The following is a 12,007-nucleotide window of genomic DNA, read 5'->3' as shown; positions in this document are numbered from 1 at the left end:
GTCTTCTTCGGAATCAAATCGAAGTCACAAGGACTTAAGTCGTATGACTGTTCGTTTTTGGAGCATCACCTGCGACCAGTTTTGTGAAAGCAGCAGCACATTTTCTGCTCAACCCACCCATCATTTTGCACGAAAATGCGCGGGCATACAGCGCAAGTTGTTCGGTCGATAGCACTGGAAGTACTGTACCATCCACTATGCTTCCAGGACATAAGTCCTTGTGACTTTGATTTGATTCCGAAGGAACCTCTTCTTGCATTCGCTTCAGAATTGTTCCTGAGATCCGACAGGCAGTAGACCGCTCCATTCGCACCATCAACAGAACAGTCTCTGCTAACGGAATACTACGCCTTCCATATCGCTGGCAACGGATTCTACACAACGCTGGTAACTACTTTGACGGACAGTAACAGGTGCAAACATGTAACTCTTATGTATCGGTTGTGAATAAATAGTTGCCACTATTTAACTTCCAACCCTCGTACGTAGATATGCTCAGTCTCTCTCCTTTACTAAATACATTTCGGAAGATGTTCCAGAGCTCTTTCTGATATGTCACCAACTCGAATTGTACCATTTAATCAACACCTTTTGTGTCAATATGGACACGACGGTCGATGACAATAATGAAATATGTGTGCTAATAGGTGAATTCCTGGCAGATTAAAACTGTGTGCCGGACCGAGACTCGAACTCGGGACCTTTGCCTTTCGCGGGCAAATGCTTTACCAAGCTCTGAGGATGTGGCGTGAGTCGTGCTTGGGTAGCTCAGTTGGTAGAGCATTTGCCCGCGAAAGGCAAAGGTCCCGAGTTCGAGTCTCGGTCCGGCACACAGTTTTAATCTGCCAGGAAGTTTCATATCAGTGCACACTCCGCTGTAGAGTGAAAATTTCATTCTAGGTGAATGCAGGTTGCTAGCGGTCTTGTAGTGTGTGTGTGTGTGTGTGTGTGTGTGTGTATGTGTGCGTGTCACCTTTGATTCTTTCCTGTACATTTAGTCTTCCATGTAGCACAGAATCAGTCATTTTTCCAGAAATACGTCGGACAATTGAGTATACAATTGTGCTTCATTTTCCGGTTCTTCCTTTCCACATACAATCTGTTTGGTTTATTTTAAGACTGTTATGCCTTTTTTTTAGCGAGTCGCAAATTATTGATGCTCTAAGTCACTGTAAAAATGGTTTTCATTGATGATTATGTGAGAAACTTCCGCACCTGCAATGGGAATAAATGTTGCTATAGTTTCATTCCTATTTTTTATTGAATGTTCCCCTTTCTTAACCGATTCCGCTTGATAGTTAAGTTACTTTACGATCAAATTCCCATTCTTGTGCATCAAGATCTCTAATTCATGCAAACTCCGACTGGCGCACTCTACAATAACGGCGACTCGTGCCGTATCTTGTTACAAATAATGATCCCTTTTGGTCTCGGTTTGTGTAACGTTCTTAATGTCATGTTTACTATGTGCCAGTTTCTGAACCATTTTGCCAAATCCTTGTAATGCGTACCCTATAATTCATAGTTAGTGGCGTTCTTTCTTGTTCAGGAACAGGAAAAGGCAAAAATCTCAGTGGCTTGTGTTGCAGCAGCTCACACTGTAGTGATACGAACAGCTAGATTCGTCACCATAAAGCTGGATGGATGGTACTGAAAAAATGTTATGCACTATAAAGATTCACGTTTCAAAGCAGCCAGTGGCGGGATCGGCACAGACAACAGAGGAACCGCATGGCACACATTCGTCGACGCGAGGCTGCTGACCGCCTGGCAGGGCTAATTTTGTGCAACGGCTGCGTCTTGGGGTAGGACATAAGAGCGAAACAGTTAAGGTCAAACGCGGCAACGAAAGCACAGATATTACCAGTGACACGCCTAGTGAAAAATAGACCTCACCAGGTAACTTACGAATAATTCCTTCGTAGCTGTGGGATAAGCCTGCCCACAGGACCAGTTGCGGAGGTAATAAGGAAGGAACCAGCGCAGGAATTTCGTCAAAGCCAACCGCCGAAGAAAGGCCATTGGTTTTCGAAGTGGAAAAGGGATTCACTTGTAGACAGAGACAGGGTTAGAGAGGAGACTAGTCTTGCTGCTGTCTCCCTGAGGGGCTACTACACTCCTGGAAATTGAAATAAGAACACCGTGAATTCATTGTCCCAGGAAGGGGAAACTTTATTGACACATTCCTGGGGTCAGATACATCACATGATCACACTGACAGAACCACAGGCACATAGACACAGGCAACAGAGCATGCACAATGTCGGCACTAGTACAGTGTATATCCAGCTTTCGCAGCAATGCAGGCTGCTATTCTCCCATGGAGACGATCGTAGAGATGCTGGATGTAGTCCTGTGGAACGGCTTGCCATGCCATTTCCACCTGGCGCCTCAGTTGGACCAGCGTTCGTGCTGGACGTGCAGACCGCGTGAGACGACGCTTCATCCAGTCCCAAACATGCTCAACGGGGGACAGATCCGGAGATCTTGCTGGCCAGGGTAGTTGACTTAAACCTTCTAGAGCACGTTGGGTGGCACGGGATACATGCGGACGTGCATTGTCCTCTTGGAACAGCAAGTTCCCTTGCCGGTCTAGGAATGGTAGAACGATGGGTTCGATGACGGTTTGGATGTACCGTGCACTATTCAGTGTCCCCTCGACGATCACCAGTGGTGTACGGCCAGTGTAGGAGATCTCTCCCCACACCATGATGCCGGGTGTTGGCTCTGTGTGCCTCGGTCGTATGCACTCCTGATTGTGGCGCTCACCTGCACGGCGCCAAACACGCATACGACCATCATTGGCACCAAGGCAGAAGCGACTCTCATCGCTGAAGACGACACGTCTCCATTCGTCCCTCCATTCACGCCTGTCGCGACACCACTGGAGGCGGGCTGCACGATGTTGGGGCGTGAGCGGAAGACGGCCTAACGGTGTGCGGGACCGTAGCCCAGCTTCATGGAGACGGTTGCGAATGGTCCTCGCCGATACCCCAGGAGCAACAGTGTCCCTAATTTGCTGGCAAGTGGCGGTGCGGTCCCCTACGGCACTGCGTAGGATCCTACGGTCTTGGCGTGCATCCGTGCGTCGCTGCGGTCCGGTCCCAGGTCGACGGGCACGTGCACCTTCCGCCGACCACTGGCGACAACATCGATGTACTGTGGAGACCTCACGCCCCACGTGTTGAGCAATTCGGCGGTACGTCCACCCGGCCTCCCGCATGCCCACTATACGCCCTCGCTCAAAGTCCGTCAACTGCACATACGGTTCACGTCCACGCTGTCGCGGCATGCTACCAGTGTTAAAGACTGCGATGGAGCTCCGTATGCCACGGAAAACTGGCTGACACTGACGGCGGCGGTGCACAAATGCTGCGCAGCTAGCGCTATTCGACGGCCAACACCGCGGTTCCTGGTGTGTCCGCTGTGCCGTGCGTGTGATCATTGCTTGTACAGCCCTCTCGCAGTGTCCGGAGCAAGTATGGTGGGTCTGACACACCGGTGTCAATGTGTTCTTTTTTCCATTTCCAGGAGTGTAGATTCTTCTGCTGGCGGCGCCTGGTCCTTGCACCTCCACGGTCTCTGTCGCAGCAGAAATCCACATTCCTGTACGCAGGTAAACTTAGCGTGTGTAGGAAACCGCTGTGAAATTATTCCCCTAATTTCTATTGCCCTAAACGGAATTCTACAAGTTCGTCTTATCATACGAGGGTTGTACCAAAAGTAAGGTTCCCAATGAGCTACAGCCTTGAGGGAAGGTGCTATGCTAAATTCGACATCAGTGCCGTGCGCAGTGGTTTCCCCACTCTCGAGCCCTCCCGTCCGCGACTCGCTACGTCGCTCAGTGCTGGCTTGGCAGCCGTCAGAGATGGAAGTGTTGATCGCCGCTCCCGCCAAGTGCGAGGTACGAGCAGTAATTCGATTTATCGACGCAAGGAAGTTACCACCTGTGGAGATTCATCAGCAGCTGACTGAGGTTTATGGTGAAGAGTGCATGTCCGTTCAGCAAGTCCTCAAACGGTGCAGTGCTTTTGCTGAGGGTCGCACGGAAGTTCACGATGAAGAATGGAGTGTAAGACTACCGGTTTCAGATGCGATTGTCGAGAAGATCAACAGTGAGCTGCTCAAAGATAGGAGGGTCACTGTCTGTGAACTTGTTGACTGCATTCCTGAAGCCTCCCACAGCACAATTGAAAGAACTTTAACGGAAACGTTGAGTTATCGGAAGGTGTGCGCTCACTTGGTCTCCTGGATGCTGACTGGCGGACACAAGGGGCCACTGTGCTCATAAGTTTCTTCAACAATGCGAGAGGGAAGCAACTCGGAGAAGTTGTTGGACTCTATTGTCACGGGAGTTGAAACATGGGTGTTTCATTACACCACCAAAACAAGATAACAATCTCGTCAGTGGCGTCACCCCGGTTCGACACCACCAAAGAAATTCAAACAAACGTAGTCAGCAGGAAAGGTTATGGTGACTGTGTTTTGGGATCAGAAGGGGGTACTTCTCATTGATTTCATGCAACCTGGGACGACAATAAACTCAGACAGAAACATTGACCAAACTCCAGTGAGCAATCCAGAATCGCCGGAGAGGACGACTGACAGAGGGAGTAGTGCTTCTTCACGACAATGCTCGACCCCACATCACTCGTCAAACAGAGGAGCTTTTGAAGAAATTTGGATGGACTGCTATGCCCCATCCCCCATACAGCCCAGACTTACCCCCAGCGATTATCATTTCTTCTCCAAGCTAAAGGAACACTTAGGTGGCAAACGCTTCAAGAGCGACGCTGGAGTCTGAGAAGAGGTTACACACTTCCTCAACGGGTAGGCAGGAGACTAATTCGACTTAGGAATACAAAAGCTAGAGCACTGTCTTGAAAAGTGTGTAAAAAATGGAGACTATATTGAAAAACAGACAAAAGTGTAAGCTGTATGTTCCAGTTTTTCATATTATTCAAGATTTAGAAATAACTACAACTGATAAAAGTGATAACTCAATTGACTTCAGTGGTGCTTGTGTGACAGGTGTTTTAGAAATGCAATAATAAAATTTTGTCCTTATTAAGTGAACGACATTGGAAGTTGTCAGTTTTACTCAGCCCCTGTGGATGAGAAAAGTAGATATAACCTAAATTTTCTTGACAATGATAGTGAAATTAACATCCATATAGGAGATAGATGGATTCTTTCTAACCGTACTCAATTGTACATGGGCTTTAGGACAGTTAAGGCTCATGAATCAGATTAACCCCTGATATTTGAAGGAAAATCCAATAAAAAAATTAAGATATTTATGTCTCGAAGTTATTTTATTTTATAACCATAAAGATAGGAAATAATGTTTTATGTGCAACCAAACATGCTTTTATTACATTATAAGTTTTGTTGCATTTGACTTCATCTCTTGCTGATAAAATAAGCATGAAAGGTCATATATTTAACAATGGAAAAATAAATAGCAAAAAAAAATGAGGTACTTTATCTACTTCGAACACTTGGTGGATTCCACAAAGATTACAAAGAGATCATGAGGTCTTTCTGTAATTTTTGCATGGTCTTCAAGTACTGGAGATGCTATTCTTAGAAGGTCTGATTAAAATGATACTGGACTGGAAATAAAAGATACTCTTCCAAATGAAGGTAGAAATTCATTGACATAGTTCAATACGAAGCTTGTTATAAGCTTGATCAGTGAGAAAATATTTTACAAAATTCAAAAGTTCCAATGTCTTTTTATGAACTCCAAACTCTGGAAGTCGCTGCATTGAGTGGTAAGAAGAATTTTGAGTTAGATGTTACAAATTTCTATAACTCAACAAAATCTGATATGCCTTACATCAGATTTGTTACACTCCAGACATATCAACAAAATTATCAGTTGTTTAATTCATCACTATTTGATCACATTAAGCTATACACATTTTATCTGAAGAATGGAAGAAATGTTTCCCACAAGAAATTGGCACTTAGACCCATCAAATTATTTGAAGGCTTAGGATTCTTTTCTGGATTTTAAATGAGTTAAACAATTGAACAGCAATGTTGATATAAATGTAAATAATTTTGTAACGAATTATCCAATTTGTATCATCAATATGACTCATAGAAAAAATGTAGTCGCCACTCAAGAACAAACTCTGTGCAACATGTAATGATAAGATTACTGTAGATACCCTTGATTATGAAATGATGTATGGGAAAAAGTATCTCACATTTGGTGCACAGATCACGATTTCACTGAAAATTTTTATATATATGAATTTTTATATATATTAATTGGTATAAATGAAAAAATAATACATTTCATTTGCAGAGCAAGATAGAGTTAAATTCAAAAAATCAATTATAAGATGATATTTATTACTATTTCTCTAAAAACCCATTTCGTGTAGATTACATTAGCTTTTTGAATTTCAGAAATTCATTAATATTTCACTGAGAAATAAACAAAAATCGATCTATTTGGATGCCAGCAATAACAGTTTATACAGGCTGCAAGGCTGACTGATAGCTCTTTGTGCAGCATCTAGATATAAGGACCACAAGATCCGTTGGCTCTGCTCACACTGCTTGAGATATAAAATTAAAGTGGCCTACAATGCTTTAAGAGGTTAGCTCAGCTTGTAAGCTGAATGTGTTTTGAATCATGAAATGTTTACTAGTGGTATTTCACTGTTCACATCCTGCTCATACAATAGGCATTTTTCGTCACAAGAGACATAATAACTTTTGCAGAAAAAACTACACATTAAGCATTAAATTTTCAACAAAAGTTTAAATTTTATTAGCAAAAATGTTTCTATATAAATGGAGCCCCTTTTCAAGAGTCTCAAGAATACAAGCAAAAATAATTTGTATAAAAAGTTTGTGAGCTAGAAACAAATGTTTTGTAGGACATTACTCAATGCAAATATTCTAATACTAGATAGGGAGAAAAAATTGTATAGAGCTTAATAACAAGTTTCAGTTTCTTTTACCACACTTAATTAATAACTATGAAGCAAATGAATAATAACAATAATGAATTTAATGATTTAGAATTTTTAGCTTAACTAAAACTTTTTAATATTATTACTCTCACTCACCATTGTGGTGGTCCCATTTTTTTCTCCCTCAAGTGTGCTCAACATGCCCTCTTACTACTGATAAGACTTAAAAACTGTTCATTTCCATTCTCACAGAACAAGGCTCATGAAGAAGCTATATATATATATATATATATATATATATATATATATATATATATATATATATATATATATAGAAGCTATATATATATATATATATATATATATATATATATATAAGTAAGATAGTAGGATTTTTTGTAGGTTCCATGTTATTTTTTCAATGGAAGGAACGATATAAAACTAGAAATTCAGAAATGATTTAATGATTTGTGTCATTTTTTCTTAGAATAAAATGATTTGGAACCTACAAAAACGTCCTTCTAGCAAAAAACGGCTGTATCTTTAAAGGAACTGGAATCTTTCAGGAAAGACTGTGGCCTATAAGAAGTGACCAAGTCTGGCATTTGCCTAAACTGGAAATGTGAAACCACAGAAAACCATTCCCAAGGATGCCATCAGAATGATTCAAAATACGTCGCCTGATCTCACGTCCAGTGAATGCTAGCTCAATGGCTCAAAACGAAGAGCTACCCCAAATTGGTAGACAATTTGGAAAAAACTTGTTCTTATTCGTTGTTTTAAAATAAAATAAAATGCATCACAACGAAACACAAAATTCAGGGATGTTTTTCCTTTAATGGTGCACGTTTAGGCCTTGATAGTATGTGAATCCATGCATATTTTAAGAGTTATTGTGCATGGAATTTCTGGATTCAGTTATTATGTATAGTATTCCAAGAGCGTAAATAGATTTTGGACAAAAGGGGTAGGGAGGGGCGCAGGGTGCAGTCGGGTTGGACGAATTCTATTAGAAACAAACGAATTATAGAATGTCCTGTCATCACATACCCTTTCCGCTCTCTGCAAATCCTTTACCATCTCTGCATATCGGAACTGGTTTTCCTAATGAGTGCCACCTGGGTGACCAAATTGGACAATACTTTCCATTTTGCGCTACTAATGACACATTATTGAGCAAATTTTTTGAAGAAATGTAACCATCGCTATTTGGACGATATTTTTGTTGATCAACGTGATTTTTGGGCGACACAGACCAATCCAAATGTATTTTTATGCAGTGATTTTAATTTAATGTTGTCTGTAATGATATTTACCGCTCCTCTGCCGTGTAAAATACTGAAACATTGCGACTCCAAAGACCTACCAGCATCCAATTAACATAACTGCTCTAAACAGATAACTAGGCTGTAGTAGTAGTGTGTACATATTTTTAACTTGTCATAACGGTAGCAGACGAATCAGAATTGGTTTTCCTTTTCTTTCTTATTACAAACGTATCAACAGTTAAAAATTGTCACAACAGCACACAGCACAAAAACAATAAACACAAGCAATTACTTTAAATTCAACTGCAAGTAAGAATTGGATGATTAACAAAGCAACAACTCGATTCTGGATAGGCCAGCAATTGCTCTGGGCTAAAGTAGGGATGGGTGATAGCTGATAGTGCTATGGATGTATAGATGGTCTAAATCTATCGTTGGCCTTGCTGAGTATCGATAGTACATGTCCCTTTTTCATCATACGATTGAAAATCAAAATATTTTTTTATTTTACTACATGGCAACTAGGTCACATGTAATTTCATTTAGGTGATGGGGGCGGGGGGTCCCGACCCCCTCGACACCCCCTTGGGCCGGTCGTTGATATGTAGCTTTCAAAATGGAACCTGTAATGGAGGTGCGTTCCAAGTAGAAAGCTGTCATTGACTTTGTTTTGGCGGAAAACAAGAACATCACAGTTATTCATAGGCGCTTACAGAATGTATACACGACATGGCAATGAACAAAAGCAGAGTGAGTCGTTGGGCGAGGCGCCCGTCATCATCGCAACAAAGTCGCGCAAACCTGCCTGATCTCCCGTGTGACGACTGGCCGCACACAGCTATGACTACTGTAATGTTGGAACGTGCGGACACTCTCACCTGAAGTGACCATCTGATTACAGTCAAACACCTCGTTGCTGAGCTGGACCTCTCTGTTAGTAATGCTAACATACTCGTTCACCATTTGGGTAGCCAGCTGAGTCCCTCGCCGCCTAACAGAATACCTCGTTCACCATTTGGGTAGCCAGCTGAGTCCCTCGCCACCGAACAGAATACCATAAAGAGCAACGAAGGACCGTCAGTCAGGAACTGCTTGCCCCTTAGAGACTGATAGTGACAATTTTTTGTCGAACAGGCGATGAAACATGGGGGTTTGTCACTTCGAACCGGAAGTAAAGCAGCAATCTATGGACACAGTTTCTGCTCTAAAGAAAAAGGTTGAAGCCTTATTCTCAGTTGGTAAAGTCTTGGAGACGGCCTTCTGTGACTCTGAAGCAGTTATTCTGTTTGATATTCTCCCTCGTGGTGCAACGATCAACGCTGGAGTGTATTTGCTAGCCTCAGGAAATTCAAGAAACAACTTCAGCGTGTTCGTCGCCACAAAAATGTAAACGAACTTCTCTTTATCCATGACAACGTACGGCCTCACAGAAGGCTGCGCATCCGCGAGGAGCTCACAAAACGTCATTAGACTGTTCTTCCGCATCCAACCTACAGCTCGGATCTCCTACCTTTCGACTTCCATCTTTTTTGTCCCAATCAAGGTTGCACTCTACTGGAAGCAGTATGTGGATGATGGGAAGGTTATTGATGCAGCAACACGTTGGCTCCACCGTCGGACCAGTAGAACGGTACAATGTGGGCATACAGGCCTACTTGTAAGGTGTTGAAGGCAGTCGTATTGAACGGAAATTATATGAAAAAATAGGGTTTTGTAGCCGAAAGAATGGGGAGTAACATGCTATGTTGAAATACTGAATAAAACCAACCTACTTTCAGAAAACAAATGTATTGCGTTATTACTGAACGCCCCTAGTACATAGTGTGTTGCTAATCGTTCCCATCTTGCACCTCTGTAATCGATCTGCAGTCACAGTACCGTTGTCCATCTCTGCCGGTGGGATCGAACGGATGCCCTTTTATCGAGAGAATTTCTATTTTGGTTAATGTGACGGTTTCCCTTACAGAGCAATCGTCGAGAAACATTATCCAATGACCATTACTTAGTCAATCATTTCAGCTAGCTATGCAGGCACTATCAGTCAATGTACGCAATGAACCATGGGCAACTAATTAATCTCAGGCAGGAGCCGACAGAGGGGTACTACCACAACAAATTGTCTTATTAATAGTGTTCATAAATTTTAAGTAAGTAGGGGGATATAATATGAAGTATACAAATTTAGGATAAAAATTTTAATAAAATTTATTTGCAAATAGGTAAAGTTAGCAACGTTCATACGAATGGCGATCTATAACAATGGAAGTGAACTGCAAGAGGTAGACAAAGAAATAAGTTATAAAGAACATATGCTTGAAAATACAAAATTTTCGTGCCAAAGATAATTTTTTTATGTCAGGCAGCGACGGATATAAGCTTTAATACGAAGATGCTCCGCCTACCTCTTCTCCCTCTACCTTAGATCTACCTTAAGCTTATGCCCGTCACTTGCTGGCACCAGTTGACATCACAGCAGCTGAGAAGAGTGCTCCACCTACCATCTTCAAAGGATGCCATGGGTATAACAAGTCCTATTGTATTTTATCCTTATAAGCATTTTGTCATACTTTATTGTCAATCTAGTAAGGTTTCTATTATTTTCTAAATTAAATTACAGGTCTGATGATGGTCACGTGATATGACCGAAACCGGTCACCTATGTTCTTGTAGCATATGTGGTGCGATCAAGACTGAATTTTAAAAAGAATCATTTTTAAAACATTTTTTTACTTTTCACAACTTGTCATTAATCAGAGCCAAAGATGATCGTTAACTGATAGAAACTAGTAATCATTTGTGACAATTTGCAACTGACATTGTTAGAATATATATTTATAAAAAATATATACACGTTCGGCTTCTGTTATGAGAATATGCCATCCGTTATATATATATCTCGCATTCATGCAAATGATTTGGGAAAGAGTACAAAGCGTGAAGAGAACATGTACCCTTGCGAAAGACGTGCTGCTGGGAATACTGGGTGGCCTGCAGCCCTGTGAAGGTCGGCGAGGTCAGGCCTGTGCGTCTGCTGGGCTGCTGCCAGGGCCTTATCGACGGTCCAGCCACACGGTCGCATGCAGAGAGACATCTCGTACCGAATCCTCCAACGTCACGTTTCCTACCAAACAAATGCGCTTGTGCTATTTCTTTCCTTCTCACTACATTTGTTTACTTTTTATGGAAGTAGTTCGAATGAGATTTCTCACTCTGCAGCGCAGTGTGTGCTGATATGAAACTTCCTGGCAGATTAAAACTGTGTGTCGGACCGAGGTTCGAACTCAGGACCTTTGCCTTTCGTTTGCAAGTGCTTTACCAACTGAGCTACCCAAGCACGAATCACGCCCCGTCCTCACAGCTTTACTTCTGCCAGTATCTCGTCTCCTACCTTCCAAACTTTACAGAAGATCTCCTGCGAATCCTGCAGAACTAGCACTCCTGAAAGAAAGGATATTGCGGAGGCATGGCTTAGCCACAGCCTGGGGGATGTTTCCACAATGAGATTTTCACTCTGCAGCGGAGTATACGCTGATATGAAACTTTCTGGCAGATTAAAACTGTGTGCCGGACCGAGACTCGAACTGGGGACCTTTGCCTTGCGGGGACAAGTGCTCCACCAACCTTTTTTTTTTTAAAAAAAATCTCATTTTGTTCGCTTTATCTGCTCGGGGCGGACGTCGTAAGACATCCGTTTAAGTTCGTTGATGATCGATTAACTCAGTTTTTTTATTGTAGAGGGTACGCTGAGCCACCGTGCCGGCTAGCAAAAAAAATGGCTCTGAGCACTATGGGACTTAACAGCTG

At 42.4% G+C, this 12,007-nt stretch overlaps 1 non-coding gene across 1 annotated transcript; it reads left to right on the top strand.

The window, feature by feature from the left end:
- Positions 1–756: 756 nt before the first annotated feature.
- Trnas-cga (transfer RNA serine (anticodon CGA)) lies at positions 757–831 on the top strand. Its single transcript has one exon. It is a non-coding gene; the product is annotated as a tRNA-Ser (tRNA).
- Positions 832–12,007: the final 11,176 nt, after the last annotated feature.

The sequence above is a fragment of the Schistocerca cancellata genome, chromosome 1 (genome assembly GCF_023864275.1).
Source record: "Schistocerca cancellata isolate TAMUIC-IGC-003103 chromosome 1, iqSchCanc2.1, whole genome shotgun sequence".
NCBI classification, from domain to species: domain Eukaryota; kingdom Metazoa; phylum Arthropoda; class Insecta; order Orthoptera; family Acrididae; genus Schistocerca; species Schistocerca cancellata.
The sequence above is the reverse complement of the archived record's forward strand: the minus strand, read 5'-3'. Positions and strand labels throughout refer to the sequence as shown.